Source organism: Erinaceus europaeus, chromosome 15 (assembly GCF_950295315.1).
Source record: "Erinaceus europaeus chromosome 15, mEriEur2.1, whole genome shotgun sequence".
NCBI lineage: Eukaryota > Metazoa > Chordata > Mammalia > Eulipotyphla > Erinaceidae > Erinaceus > Erinaceus europaeus.
Window position 1 is genome coordinate 45,527,039 of NC_080176.1, and position 16,154 is coordinate 45,543,192.

General features: G+C 39.2%; 1 pseudogene; it reads right to left on the reverse strand.

The window, feature by feature from the left end:
* Positions 1-1,967: 1,967 nt before the first annotated feature.
* On the reverse strand, positions 1,968-3,275 carry LOC107522388 (small ribosomal subunit protein uS14-like; annotated as a pseudogene).
* Between the last annotated feature and the right edge of the window lie 12,879 nt (positions 3,276-16,154).

Consider the following 16,154-nt stretch of genomic DNA (forward strand, 5'->3'; position numbering starts at 1 on the left):
GGGAGGAAGGAAGGAAGGGAGTGAGGGAGGAAGGGAAGGTATAATATCTTTTGTTAAAACATGCCTTTGTTAATATGCTTTTGTTATATAATATGCCTTTGTTAAAACATGCCTCCCTCCCACTGAGGAGAAACAGGGAGAGAGAGGGAGGAAGGAATTCCTTCCTTCCTCCCTTCCTTCCTTCCTTCCTTGCTTGCTTCCTTCCTTCCTTTCTTGCTTCCTTCCTTCTTGCCTCCCTCTCTTTCTCTCCCTGTTTCTCCTCAGTGGGAGGGAGGCATGTTTTAACAAAGGAACAAAATATCCAGCCTCAGCAAGAACAAAGTGTGCAGGGACATTTTGACAAAATTTATAAGCACACTCATAAAGGTCTGGGGGGTTAAAGAAGGTAGTCTAGTCATCTGGGGATGTGTACTAGCAGAATGTAGCCTTATCTGATAAAAGATCAAATTATAATTAAAGGGATCCAAACTACATATCCACCCCATTTTCCCACAGACAGCTCCTACTTGCCTCTACAGATGATCAGTTTTACTGTGGCCAGTGTGTGTGTGTGTGTGTGTGTGTGTGTGTGTGTGTGTTTCACTATGTTCACTACAAGAGTGCCAAAATATATGCCCACTGAAGCCTACACCATTACCCTATATACTCCTTCAGTTCATGCCTACTGACTCCAACCTTCCCTTATCTCGTCTGCTCAACACCTTTCCATCACTTTTCCCTTCCCCATTTCTCATCTTTTCCTACCAAGTTTAACAGGGGTCTCCTCAGATATGTAATCTCATGACATTCAAGTCTAAGTAGACATAGAAACTTCCCCTGTCTTCTGTCAACTTGCATCCCTTCCTTCTAAAGATCAACGTGCTTAATCTCACTAGAGCCTCTCCTCCCTTCCAACAGCCCAACCCTGAGTCTGAACACAGGTTGCTGCATGTTCTGGGCTTTTCCACCTCCACCCTGTTAGACTGCTCCACCCACACCCTGTCCCCTGACCAAGCTACACCCAGAGGCACTTGCTTGCTCTCCCAAGCTACTTACACCATTATCTTCAAGCCTTGTCTCTGCAGCCAGTTTTACTGCTCATTATTCACTAGAGGGGGAAACAACTGAGACAGCACTCAAGTAACTTCCAGGAGGCAGCTGAGGAGAAATTCGGAAGCTATAAGAAAGCCACTTTCAATCTTTCTTTTCCCTTCCTTTCTTCCTTTCTTTCTTTCTTTCTTTCTTTCTTTCTTTCTTTCTTTCTTTCTTTCTTTCCTGAAACCCATTCAGGAAATACCAAATACAAATATGGAACATGTTTTTTTTCTTTCTGAGTTTGTTCTCTGAATTCACAAAAATGTGAATCCAACCCACACCTTTATCATTTTAATTTATTAATTTGTTATTATTGATTTAATAATGGTTTACAAGAATGAATCTGAGTTCTATGCTCCCAGCCCCACAAGGATAACCACTGTAGTTCTCCAAGGTTTTAGAGATATAACCCACACATTGTTGAAAACTGAAAGTTTATCTTGTATGCTTGCATTCCATGTTTTATTGTGCATATTTTGTGTTATAATAATAGTTACAACTTACTAAACATTTGCACTAAAGGGCCCGGTAGTGGCACACCTGGTTGAGCACATGTTGCAATGTGCAAGAACCCTGGTTCAAGCCCCTGGACCCCACCTGCAGGGGGGAAAGCTTCACGAGAAGTGAAATAGGGCTGCAGGTGTCTGTCTTTCTCCCTCTCTCTATCTTCCCTTTCCTCTCAACTTTTGACTATCTCTGTCAGGTAAATAAAGGTAGCAAAAATGATTTTTAAATAAACATTTGCACTGTACTTGTAATTATCCTAATCCTAACAAGCAGGCACTGATACTAGTGCTATTTTTCCAATAAAAAAGAAGATATGGGAAGTTTAACAAACTTTCCCATGACCACATGGGTAGGAAATGACTAGAGCAGAGTTTGAATTCAAACTGTCACTCTTGAGATTCCTGTTTTGTTCCTATATCTAATTGTATTGCTACATAGAACTGTGTTTCAAACAAGCATGTCATGAAACAAAACAAGTCATTGCTATTTATGGGGACTTTAGGGTTTCCTAGGTTATTAAGATCAATGTGATTCTGACTCCATTCACTTTATAATAGTTTCTGCAGGGTGAAATTGAGAGTAAACACTCAGAGTTAACAAACACTTTTTTTTTTCCAAATTTGATGGTGATGTCTTAATGTGATTAATAGATGGTTAAAATTAGTATAATATTTCTAGTTTTAAAATAATTTTAATAAGCTGTATCTTGATCTCATCTCAGAGCCTATATTATGACTAGGCAACAAAGGACTTTAACTATAATTTTCTAGGAGGCTGGGCAGTAGAGCTCCAAGTATCAAAAACACATTACTATGAGCAAAGACTCATGTTTAGGCCCCAGGTCCCCACCTATGAGGGCATGCTTCCTGAGTTTTGAAGCAGCACTGCAGTTGTCTCCTTCCTGTGTGGATTTCTTTCTCTCTGTCTCTACATCTCTATCTATCTCTGTCTCTAAGTCAGTGTGAATGGTGGGGTTGTGCAGGTTACAGAGGCCCAGTGATAACCATAGAAGCAAAAGATAAATATAATTTTCTATTGCCTATTTCTATCATTCCTTTGTTCAGCTTTAGGTTTCTGTGTGCATGACTCCACTGGTCACAAAAAAAAAAAAGCTTGTGTGTGTGTGTGTGTGTGTGTGTGTGTGTGTGTGTGTGTGTGGTTTGTGGTTTCATTTCTGATAGAGACAGGGAGAAGAAGAGACACACCAAAGAGCTATCCCACCATTCACAAAGCTTCTGTCTGGTGCCAAGCATAGTATGAGTGTGTGGTCATAGAAACTCAGACCTGAATGCTAATGCATGCTGAAGAGTGCACTCAACTGGGTGAGCCATCTTCAGACCTTTTTTCTTTCTTTCTTTCTTTCTTTCTTTCTTTCTTTCTTTCTTTCTTTCTTTCTTTCTTTCTCTTTCTTTCTTTCTCTCTTTCTTTCTTTCTTTCAACCAGAGTCCTTTTTATTTTATACACAGCATTATCATTTCTACTGTAAATGTCTCAAATGACCAATTCCAGGAAGTACACCCAGTCCAACTTAATGAATCTAAAGTTCTTAGCATCCTGGCGGAAAGACTGACCGCACATGTTGAGGCCCTATTTCCAGATCGGACCGGAAGGGTTTGAGCCCACTTGGCAAGAGCGAGAGCCCTGACCGAATTGTCTCAGTGGCTCCAGTAGAGATGCTGATAGCTCATCCTGATTTGTCGAGGGCCCAGATTCTTCTATTATCCTGTAAGTATAAGAGGGAAAATGAGTACAATGTTAATGTCAATATTTACCAAAAAATAACTGAAAAAAAAACACAAAAATTCATAGTTGTGTGCTAGTGTCCATGCAATCATATAATCACAAGCACTCATAAAGTGAATAAAGAAAAACTACCCTGGGGCAGGGCTTCAGCACACCCTGTAGAGTACTCACTTTACCATGGACAAGGATCCCTATGCAAATTCCCTTCCCATACCTTCGGGGAGAAAGGGGCAGTATCACAAGTCTGTGAAGCAATACAGGTATCTTTTTTTTTTTCTCCTCCTCACTTCCCCCTATCAATTTCTTTCTATCTCTATTAAGAAAATAAAGGTAAAATAAATTATACCTGGGAGTAGTGGATTGGTCCTCCATGCACCAAGACCCACTGACAACCATGACAGTAATACAAAGGAAAAAGAAAATTTGCCTTCACTGACTTCACAAGTGGATTTCTACTGAACTTTTATTTATCCTACATGTGTAACAATATATCCTTGTTACAAAAGTGTTTATAGGCTAGCAACCTATCTCACCAGGTAGAGCGTGTGCCTCACCATGTATGATAAAAGCAAGGTGCCAAGTCCATAACCATATGAGATTCCATAGCAATAAGGAAAACCCTGGCACTGTGGTGTCTCTTCTCATTCTGTTTCTATCTGATTAAAACTTAGAAATTCAGCCCCAGAGAAGTGAAACTGTGCACTTAGAAGGACCTGATCTTCACAGTAAAATAGAATAGAGTAGAATAGAAAACCGAAACTGAAAGGAAGAAAGAATAAACATGCACACGTAACTAAATTAGAGAAGGTGGGTTCTTTGTTCTTAATAGCTGCATAGTGTGCCATTGTGTAAATATACCACAGCCTTCTCAGACATGCATCTGTTGTTGGGCACCTGGTTTGCTTCCAGGTTTTAGCTGTTGAATTGTGCTGCTCTGGATAAGTGTACCCATATCTTTTTGGTTGGGTGTTTGTGGGACCTTGCATAAGGGAGGTTGAGTGCAGCTCGGACCATCCAGGGGAGGACCCCTGGATGCGTGAGAGGAACAGGCCTTCTGTCAGTCTCTTCAGGGGCTTTTCATCTCTGTGGGTTGAGCTAAAAGGAACCTGCCTAACAGATCCCATTCCCCCTGTCAGTCTCCCTTGTGCAGGAACCCACATCCCCTCTGTGCTAGCTGGCGGTTTCACTTCCTCAATCCCCAAACTAGCTTGACCACTTACCTAATGTTTACTGGAAAGACCCTCACCATTAATCTACCCGCTGCTGTCTTGATCATATAAGGTATGAATAAGCTGCTTCCCACTACCACCCTTTAAAAATTCTGCTCTGCTGCACAATAAACATACTATACCCTGCAATAGTATCCTGAGCGATCTCTCATTCCGTCCCAGAGAAAGAGCTCAGTGCGCTCACCCCTGTTGCCCTTGATCTTGATCTCTTCAGCCCCCACCTCGGGTGCACAACAGAATGGGCAGGCTGACCAAGGAGAGGGTCCACGAAGGATCCCGACACGTCATCCACGTCACGTCATCCTTAGGATATATCCTTAGGAGAGAAATTACTGGGTCATATGGGGAGGTCTATTTCTAGCCTTGTGAGTGTTCTCCAGACTGCTCTCCACAGAGATTGGACCAATTTTCATTATCGCCAGCAGTGCAGGAGGGTTCCTTTGTCCCCACAACCTCTCCAGCACTTGTTGCTGCTGTCATTTTTGATGTACGCCATTCTCACAGGGGTGAGATGTTATCTCAGTATTGTCCTTATTTGCATTTCTCTGACAATCAGTGACCTGGAGCAGTTTTTCATGTTTGTTAGCCTTTTGGATCTCTTCTGTAGTGAATGTTCTGTTCATATCCTCTGCCCATTTTTGGTTGGGGTCATTTACTTTTTTTGTTGGAGTTTGAAGTAGGGCACCAAAGTAAAAATATCTGGGTGGTGGGTGAGGGTAGATGTTCAGCTTCATGGGTGTGTGTGTGGGGGGCGGGATGGGACGGGACACAGACCTTTGGTGGTGGGAATGGTGTCAATTTACACTCCTATTAACTTATAGTCTATAAATCACTACTAAATTAAGATGAGGGGGGGAAATGGATCAAACTTTTTGATGCATAGACCATAGCTCTGAGTATATGTTCCTTCAGTCTAAGCACTTAAAACTTCAAACTGGTAATCAGACTGAATTTTAACAGTGGGCTCAAATTGTTACTACATTTATAATAATGACATGTTCTTTGAAACATTAAATCTTCTAAAAGCTTAGAACAGGGAGAACAGAAACAACTGGTGGCATTAATTTATAAGATACAGCTATATGTAAATTATGGTGAGGTGTTTTATGATACAGCAAATGCTAACAAAGGGATTTTCAAAGTTAACCCAATTGCCAAATAATTTGGTTATAGCAATAACTATGTTACCTTCTTGAACTCTTAGACAGCTGGAACCTTCCCCTTTATCTATAAAGCCCATATTTCTCCCAGGCCTGGAACCTGTAGGGTGAGCCTCACTTTCATGCTTCTTTCAATACATACTAACTGATACTGCATCTGCTGATCCCAACCCAAGCAACGAAACCAGTACCACCTCAGCATGTTACACTTCAGAGTGTGTCCAGAGTCAGGCATGGAATGTCAACCCTTCAGCTTCATTATGCTGGTGAGACATTTCCTACCTCATAGGAATTCTATTTCAGGTAGTACACTTCTTAACAAAACCTCAAAACCTAGATATCTCCCATGAGATAGGGTATATGTACATATGTATCCATAAGTTTGGGGGAAATAGATACCTGAAAGTAAAAGTGCACAATAGTTTGTGGTGAGTCAATAAATAAATCAAGCAAGTAAAAAACCTAAAAAGACACCATAAGGTATCTACTATTGAAACGTTTTCTACTTAGACCTAGATACCCTCCTCACATACCTCCTATTACATGTCCCTCAATCACTCCAAAGCTAACCTTGTCAGACAAAGTAAGGACTACACACCTGAATAAGAACATGAGACTGGCATACTTTAATGATGACTCTTTAGTCACTACCAGGCCACCCCATTACCTGGGGCCCTAGTCAGGGAGTCCTGGGACATGATGGGCCTAGACCTCTAACAGATCCTTCTCTCCACTATCACTGGGTATCTCCATCAGGAACAACATAATGGACCCACTTGTGGGCTCCTGTAGGACCTTACCCTCAATGTGGTTCAACAATTTTAGAGACTAGACTGTTCCATTCACTGAAGGGAGGATGGACAACATACTCTACCTACCACCCAAGGAAGATGGGTCATGAAATTAGTACAGCCTGGAATGTTCCTAGCTGTGACCACAGAATGTGAGCTCAGACCTACAGGGATGCAAAGGTTATTAACATAGGCCCCTGTGTTGAACATGGGCCCCAGATCAAACTGATAGGATTCACAGTTAACAATATTTGTATACTTTTCCCATATTTGGGAGCTACTCTCTTCTATGATTCAGTTTTCTAGTCTTTTTTTCCAACTATGACACCATCTCCCCAGACAATAACTTGGGTCCACCTGCATATTGACTGTCAGGCTCAGGAAAAAACTAATAAAGTCATGGCCCCCTTGGAATATACCAAAAAGAGGCCTACTAGCTTTTCCCAAAATGGAGACCCCAAATCTTCATCTGCAATATTCTTGCCTTTTGGTTCATGATTAATTAACAATTTGTTCTGCCTTATATCTTAACTCTTTTTCAGCCACCAGGTTCCAGATGCTAGCATGATGCCAACAGGAATTCCCTGGGCAAGTGACTCTACCAATGTGTTCTACAGATCCGCTTCCTCAGAGCCCTGCCCAACTAAGGAAAGAGAGAGACAGGCTGGGAATATGGATGCACCTGACAATGCCCATGTTCAGCAGGAAAGCAATTACAGTAGCCAGACGTTCCACTTTCTGCATCCCATAATGCCCATGGGTCCATAATCCCAGAGGGTTAAAGAATAGGAAAGTTATCAGGGGAGGGAAGGGGACACGGAGTTCTGGTGGTGGGAACTGTGTGGAGTTGTACCCCTACTATCCTATGGTTTTGTCAGTGTTTCTTTTTTATAATTTTTTTTAAAAAATGGTAATTACCCTCTGAAGGTTCAGGTGAGATTGAAATGAAAGCAGCCAGATGGATTTAAGTGGATGGTGTTATTAAGTTCAGTCTCCTACCGAGGGGAGTCAGGTTGGAGAGACAACACAGGAATAGATAATAGGACTCAGATTTGATCCTCAGTATTACACATGCCAGAGCTTTGGTCTCTTTACACAAAAAAAATTAAATAAAAACATAAAATATACCTATGAGAGAGAAAGGGGGATAAGTCTGAGCAGGTTGACATCTGTAGCAGGTGTTCAGTGAAAGGTATTTCATAATTCATATTCAGCAGGCCTCCTTGCTCCTGGAGCAGAAGTTCATAAAGTGGTTCCCTATTAAGGGAGCATTTTCCCAAAGGGGACACACATATTGATTTTCAGTGGTGCACACTTGAAACTACTCAATACATGCTGTTCTATGGCAATGATACTTCAATTTTAAAAAGCAATATAAAAAAACAAATAAAATTACAAATTAAAAAAAAAGAATAGGGAAGCTATCAAGGGAGGGGATTGGATATGGAATTCTGGTGGCGGGAACTGCGTGGAACTGTACCCCTTCTACCCTATGGTCTTGTCAATATTTCCATTTTGTAAATAAAAATTTAAAAAAATAATAATAAAAATAAAAATGTTAGCACAGCAGGTTAAGCGCAGGTGGCGAAGTGCAAGGACCAGTGTAAGGATCCCAGTTCGAACCCCCAGCTCCCCACCTGCAGGGGAGTCGCTTCACAGGTGGTGAAGCAGGTCTGCAGGTGTCTCTCTTTCTCTCCCCCTCTCAGTCTTCTCCTCCTCTCTCTATTTCTCTCTGTCCTATCCAACAATGTTGACATCAATAACAACAACAATAATAACTACAACAACAATAAAAAACAAGGGCAACAAAAGGGAAAATAGATGTAAAAATTTTTTTTAAATGTTATGGGATATAGACAAAAAAGGAATATGTAAGAATGTATATATAAATATTCTACATATGTGTATCCAAAAATCTCAAACAGTACTAGAAGGAGCTTCATTTCATCTATCATAGCATTTCCTCTTTGTGAAAAATAACAATGAGAGCCAGAGATACAACAATTAGCTCAAGGTACAATTAATTTTAAGAATTAATGTGAAAAAGGTTTAAAAAAGTAACCACAACTCTCCTTGAATACTGCCTCACACCAAAATATACTAAAATATGTATTTAAAATGTGTAAATAAAACTTTAAAATTCAGTTTACCTTCCACATCTTTGTGATACTGAAAATATCTTATCTTCAAAACTAAGTTCTAGGTGGGTAAAATAAATTGGTTCAGAAAAATACTGAGTACAGCTGTGAAGTTACACTTATGAGTCACACCTAGTGAGGAAGAAAAAAAAGAAAAATATCAGGTTTAACAAGTTCTTGCTGAGAACATTCATTTACTAGACCTACTAATTTAACTAAATAATAGTAATATTGATGTGAAGCAATGGTGGTAAGTGGAAAGATAATAATAAGATCCAGTGGACATGGGACAATAGTCAACTCTTTCCCATATCTTAAACTTTTGATTCCAATCCAATAGCCCATATACCACAAGCTCAGTGTTGAAATAACATCTACGGTTTCTGATCATCCTTGAGAGGTATAAAGAAACACATGTGTCATCAAGCACCAATTAAAAAATCACCCAGTTTTCAGTATCTCTTATTTCAAAGACATTTGATATTAAGACCTTATCATTTAAGTAAAATATTCACCTCCATTTAGAGAATGTGACCACTGTACATCACCATTCTGTTCTGATAATGCTTTCAGGTAGGAATTTGGAAAACTCTAGTGCATATAAACCTCAAAATTTATTAATTACCTAAGTTCAGGGAAGTCTTTGCCTCTGTATATTAATCAAATACGGCCTTGATGTGTTAATAACCCTTAGAAAGAAACAGACCCTAAAGTTAAGCCTATTGACAGTAGGACACAATCTACTCACCTTTCAAATGGTTGTCAACTATTGACTGGGTTTAGGCAATAGGCTTCAAAGTGGGTTCAGACCCTTGAAACATACACTTGTCTTTCTTTTTCTTTTTTTTTTTATTAGGGCTATTTACAGATTACAGTAAATACGGCTTTTGATACATGTGTAAAATTTGTCAATTTTTTGTAAGGCACTCTCACCTCCAGCCTAGGTCCTCCTTCACCATCATGCACCAGGACCTGAAAGCTCGCCACCCCCTGACCCTTCAGATTCCTTCACTTTGGTGCAATACATCAAACACAGTCCAACTGCTACTTTGTGTTTCCCCTTTTTGTTCTTATTTCTCAACTTCTTTCCAGGAGGAAATGACCCCATATTCATCCTTCTCTTTCTGGCTTATCTCACTTAACATGATTCCTTCAAGCTCCATCCAAGACGAGGTGAAGAAGGTGAATTCATCATTCTTAATAGCTGAGTATTAAGCTTTCTCAGCCTCTAGTCTATTTTTGGACACGTAGGTTGCTATGGGTTTTTTGCTATCACAAATTGGACAAGTGTGTTTGATTCCTTAGGATATATATCCTCAAGAGAGGAATTTCCAGGTCATAGGGTAGGTCTATTTCTAGCCTTCTGAGATTTCTCCAAACTGTTCTCCACAGAGGTTGAATATTCTCACCAGCAGTGCAAAAAAGGGTTTCCTACCTTGCAACCTCTCTAGCATTTGTTGTTACTACCCTTTATGATATACAACATTTTCTCTTATCTCTTAATAAGTTCTATATATTTTTAATGTTTTATTATTGTTTTGTTTCATAAAAGAGAGAAAGAGTGAAAACATACAGAGAAAAACACTCTAGCTTATGGTGGTGCTAGATATTGTGCCTGGGACCTTAGTGCCTCAGACATGAAAGTCACTTGCATAACCATTATGCTGTTTCCCCCAACTGAAAATCTTTAGTTCTAAGTGCCTAAATAAACTTTCCAAAAATCAAGGACAAATAAATGAACTACATCTAAGATATTTCAAAGTGATTCAAAAGACAGCAAATGACCCATTTCATGTGGACAAAAGAAGTGAATGGTTATATTAAATAAGCTTCAAATTTAGGAATTAAAGAGCCTTCCTAGTATTTTCACTAAGTTTGAAACTTTTTTGGTTGATTACCTTGAATTTAATAAAGTACATGTAATAGAAAAATCATTCAAATCATCTCTGTTAGTATAACTTAATGTTTTTATTTTCAGTTCTTATATATACAGTGTTTAATTTTTTTAAATAATTTATTTCTTTATTGGGGAATTAATGTTTTACATTCAACAATAAATACAATAGTTTGTATATGCATAACATTCCCCAGATTCCCATTTAACAATACAACCCCCACTATGTCATTCATCATCTTTCATGGACCTGTATTCTCCCCACCCACCCACCCACCCCAGAGTCTTTTACTTTGGTGTAATACTCCAATTCCAGTGTTTAATTTTTAACATTGTTATATTAGTAGAAATGATTTTAGTGATTTATTATTTTTGTTCTTTGAAAAGTTCAAAAATATTAAACAATTTTTCATTAAATGTAATAGGAGGTTATTTGTACATTGGTTAAGAGTCAGTCAGAGAAAAATAAAAATCTAAGCTTTTTACTAAGGCTTGTAATTAAGAAGCTATTTTTGATACATTCCTTTTCCTGCATCTAGTGACAGCATTATTTGTGAGTCAGTAACATTTCATCTGAACTATTAACAGTGACTGGAAAAAATATAATGTATTAGATATAAGAGTAACAAGTAAATATTTAAGCCTGACTCCTGGTTTATCATTTGTACTCAAATGATCTAACAAAAATAAATAGATAACATAAGTAAAAAAGAATATTCTCACTTTATCCACAAGAACATCGTCAAGGCTGATCTAAGGGGACCAGGTGGTGGCATGTCAGTTAAGTACACATGGTACCAAGTGCTAGAACCTGGGTTCCAGCCCCTGCATTCCACCCAAAGGGGGTTCTTCAGAGAGGTGATGCAGGTCTGCAAGTGTCTCTTTATCCTCCTCTCTATATCTCCCCATCCTCTCTCAATTTCTTTCTGTCCTATGTAACTTAAAAAAAAAAATTTAAATGGTCGCCAGGAGCAGTGGGTCCATAGTGCAGGCGCTGAGCCCCAGTGATAACCCTGGAGTCAAAAAAAAAAGTGATTTCCTGATATATATCTCAATATTTATAACCAGCATATATTCTTATGTCAATGAGTGATAGCTGGAATCTGTGTATAAATGAGGATGGACATTTGAGATACAGGTCAAATCCCTGTTGGTCATTAGACCATACCATGTTGTGAGTGTACCCTATTTTCACCACCTGTCTTAGAGCTAAGATAGTTTAGGAAACACTTTCTTTAAAATAGTAACTGTGGGAAGGGGGGTGGGAGGCAGGAGGTAACCAGAAGGTTAAGTTCACATGGCATGAAGCTCAAGAATCCTGGTTCAAATCCCTGGCTCCCCACCTGCGGGGTTGGGGGGTGAGGGGGTTGGGGGGAGTCACTTCACAAGTGGTGAAACTAGTCTGTGAATATCTATCTTTCTTTTCCCCTTTCTGCCTTCCCCTCTTCTCTTGATTTCTTATATCTTATCCAACAACAGTAGCAATAACAACAACAATAGCCATAACAACAATAATAATAAGAGCAACAAAATGGAGTAAATGGCCTCTAGGAGCAATGGATTCATAGTGCAGGCACTGAGCCTCAGCAAAAACCCTGGAGGCAAAAAAATATATACATAAAAAAATAATAACTGTTGGAAGCCAGGCTACTTTTACCAGAAGCTTGGTATGAAGGAGCTCTAGTCCAAGCAAAGTTTAATCCAACCCTGGTTTAAGCAAGAAAGTCAACACAAGAAAATCCTTCTTCCAGAATAAGAGAAAGAAATTCATGTGGAGATTCATGGTAAGGTATTTAGCCCTATAGAGCTTTTTCCAGATCCTAAAGGTTTCCTAAAGATTTGATGACAAAGGGCAATGAGTAAAAGGGACTCTTAAAAGGGACTCTTTAGTACACGTTAAGAAGTTCAGAGCACGGAGTCCTGCAGTAGTGCAGCAGGTTAAGCGCACGTAGCGGGAAGCTCAAGGGCTGGAGTGAGTAACCCTGTTTGAGCCCTTGGCTCCCCACCTGCAGTGGGGTCGCTTTACAAGCGGTGAAGCACGTCTGCAGGTGTCTTTCTCTCTTCCTCTCCTCTCTCCATTTCTCTCCGTCCTATCTAACAATGACGACAACAATAATAACTACAACAACAATAAAAAGGTCAACAAAAGGGAAAACAAATAATTATAAAAACTAAAAAATAAATAAGTGTTTGGAGAAAAATCTCTAGCATGATAAAGGTTTATGTTGGGAACCAGGTATTGGTGTAGATAATAGAGCACATACATTTTTATGTTTCAAACCCATAGTCCCCATTGTCGAGGGAAGCTTTCCAAGCTGTGAAGCAATACTTTGTCTCTATTCCTCTGCCCCTTTCTACCTCACTCTTCCCTCTCAATTACTCTCTGTCTTATCAATTTTTTAAAAAAGAAAGGAAAAAAAGGCCATGAAAAGCAGTAGATTCATAGTATAGTGACTGAGTCCTTGCAACAACCCATGTAGCAATAAAAATAAATAAATAAAATTAAATATTTATTTTGAATTCTGGTTATAAAAATAATGGGCATAAACATTTCCCACTAGGAGTTTGCTTCTCAAATTGTGTTGAGCAAAAGCTTGAGGAGTTTTTCAAGGAGCATCCTAAAATGCTTCACAGATGAGTAACCTAGACCAGTTGTTGAACAAACACCAGCAAAGTACTACTTGGCTTTCAGGAAAACAACTGTGATGTGGGCTGATGTGATGAAGCAAGTACTGATAGCTAAAGCACCTGCTGAGATGTGTTCTGATGAGGAAATTGTAGAGGAGAAAAAACAATAGCCCACATGACATGACATCCCTTTGCTACCCAAAGGAAGTTCACTAATGTGTCCTCTTAGAGTCAAATAAAGGAGGGCCAGTTATAGCAGAAGTATTTGTAAGGACAACCACTTGCTAAGCACTCTCTCCTTCAACTTTCCAGTCTGACTTATTTTGACTTTCATCTAGTCTTTTCCTTTCAAGATGACAAACTTTCCTCCAAACCCTTCTCCATCTTCCGTATCCTATCAAGAGCTACTTCAAAAGTAGCTTCTTCATGAAGATGTTTCCTGCAAAGTTTTATTCAGACTTCTGTTGTGCAAGTTGTCACTTAATATAATATGTATTTTACATGCTTACGTTCCTCTAATAAACCACCATTTAGTTAACAGCATTCATCCCACAATTCTTTCTTTTCTTTTTCTTTTCTTTCTTTTTTTTTTTTTTGATGATGGAAAAACCTATATTTTAGCCTTTTCTGTTTAACCTTTGTATTTACAACGTTAGGTCGGCTTTTTTTTTTTTCATTTATAAAAAGGAAACATTGACAAGACCATAGGATTAGAAGGATACAACTCCACACAATTCCCACCACCAGAATTCTGTATCCCGTCTCCTCCCCTGATAGCTTCCCATCTCCTACCCTGATAGCTTCCCTATTCTTTAACTCTCTGGGAGTATGGACCCAGGATCATTGTGGAATGCAGAAGGTGGAAGGTCTGGCTTCTGTAATTGCTTCCCCGCTGAGCATGGGCGTTGACAGTTCATTCCATACTCCCAGTTTGTCTCTCTCTTTCCCTAGTAGGGTGGGGCTCTGCGCAAGTGGAGCTCCAGGACACATTTAAGTGTGTGGGGGGGTAGTGTGCCTGGTTGAACACACATTACCATGCACAAGAATCTGGGTGCAAGCCCCCAGTTCCCATCTCAGAGAAGTTTTACTACAGGTGAAGCAGTTCTACAGATATCTCTGTACACACATCTCCCCTTCCCTTCTAAATTTCTCTGTCATATAAAATAAATATTTAAAAGATAAAAATGAACTATAAAATTGGCATTTTTAGGGACAGTTTGAAAGACTGGTTAATGCACACTCTACTTATTGTGCATGGCACTCATAATCATCAAGCTAAGTATCTCTTGTTGTAAGCATGTACATTTTGATAATATGACATTTTTAAAACTTTATTTATTTCCTTTTTGTTGCCCTTGTTTTTATTGTCATTGTGGTTAATATTGTTATTGATGCTGTCATTGTTGGATAGGAGAGAAATGGAGAGAGGAGGGGAAGACAGAGAGGGGGAGAGAAAGATAGACACCTACAGAATTGCTTCACCGCCTGTGAAGTGACTCCCCTTCATGTGGGGAACCAGGGACTCGAACCAGGATCCTTATGCTGGTCCTTGCGCTTTGCGCCATGTGCGCTTAACCCACTGTGCTACAGCCTAACTCCCAATAATATGACATTTTATTAGACTACTATAGTTATTCTATGACAGATTAGCCTGAGATGAATTGATGGTTACAGCACTGATGTAAAATGCTCGGTAGAATTGGGAGTTACTCTTTATAATTACTTGTAGTCAATATCTCTTCGAGTATGCAGATTTTTTCTGTGTGTTCTCACTGACTCTAAGTCTACAGATCTGTGATTCATAATATACAAGCCTGACAGCTTGGATATGCAATTCCAGGTCTTAGTCATCAGCATTTCATAGTATTTGTGTTGTACACAGTTGATTGTATCATGGAATTTTGATGATGCCTGCAGTTTCTTGAGCTGAAAAACCCTCCCAGGAATCAGAACAAGTTTTAAAAACCTGTTCCTAGGTTTCTTGCTGTAACTCTGTTGTTTAAAAAGAAAATGTTCTGCTCTTTGTAACTATCATTAATTACTGAAATCCTCAATGATAGGAAAATTGACTAAAATGTTACACTTTAGCATCAAATAACAAGTGAATGCAACAAGTATTCATTATTTTTTCAAGGAAGGGTTATGATATAGAGTTCATGTAAAAGTAACTATGGAATACTGAGTCTAGACAAATACTGTTATAAGGTGCCAAAATTTCTAAAAATGTAGTGCTCTAATTTTATCTTAAAATATTTAAACAATGCCAGGGAGATAGAGAGAAGAAGACATGCTCTCAGTCATAACTAGCCTTTAATGACTCAGAAAGTCTGCACATAATATATGGAGTACAATCCATACCATTATACCCATTCCCATGACCACACCCTATGCCTTGTGAAATCACTGCACTTCAAACATTTGAATTTAAACACAAAATATTTAGGGCCACAATCTACCATTCTTCCAGAAATCTAACTTCTTTGCATCTATTATGCATTTCTTTGACCTCATTGAGATCTACCAACTCTTCAGCCTGCATTTATCCAGAATGAATCACAGGAGTGATATATTCTTCCCTTCTCAAAACACACTAAATTGTGTTGAATATCAGATTCACTTGTCAATATCTGCCTTCAAGTTATTCTCAGTGCCTTTAGAATTCACCAATCACCGTGAGAATGACATATTTCAAAAAGGACAGCAGCAACAAATGCTGGAGAGGATGTGGGGACAGAGCAGTCCCTTCTGCACTGCTGGTGGGAATGTAAACTAGTCCAGCCTCTGTGGAGAGCAGTCTGGAGAACTCTCAGAAGGCTAGACATGGACCTTCCATATGACCAGGTAATCTCTATTCTAGGAATATATCCCAAGAACTTCATAATACCCAACCAAAAAGAAATGTCTACACCTATGTTCACAGCAGCACAATTCGTAATAGCTAAAACCTGGAAGCAACCCAGGTGCCCAACAATAGATGAGTGGCTGAGAAA